The following is a 508-nucleotide window of genomic DNA, read 5'->3' on the forward strand; positions in this document are numbered from 1 at the left end:
TCATTTACATGCATAACATTATGTTGTGATAAAACCTTCTGAAATCTAGAGGTTATGGTATGAATAAAACTGTTTTGATTTATTTTAAGGGGTGGGGTGGGGAAGTTATTTTCTTAATTCCAGACCTAATTTTATATTTTTCCAGTTCAGAATTGCCCACTATAAAAGACAGCTGCCTTTCCTTAAAAGTAAACTCATGAGATACATGTTATTTCTTCTAAAGGGTGTGGCTCTGGTACGGGGGACAAGAGGACTTGCCCATGAGCTCGAAAATGAAATAAAATTGTAGGAAACCAAATGTTATGACATAAAGAAAAGTACAGCTCTGGTGTTTTTTTTTTAAATTCACTGTCTTTCATGAATACTGTTTTATTTATGCGTAGTCTATTACACATCTTATCCAGAAATACTGGGTTAGTTATATGGTAACAGTGAGTGTGTGTGTGTGTGTGTGTGTGTGTGTCTGTGTTGTGTGTGTGTGTGTGTTCGTGCGTGCGTATGTTTTGTG

The sequence above is a fragment of the Tachysurus vachellii genome, chromosome 9, assembly GCF_030014155.1.
Source record: "Tachysurus vachellii isolate PV-2020 chromosome 9, HZAU_Pvac_v1, whole genome shotgun sequence".
NCBI lineage: Eukaryota > Metazoa > Chordata > Actinopteri > Siluriformes > Bagridae > Tachysurus > Tachysurus vachellii.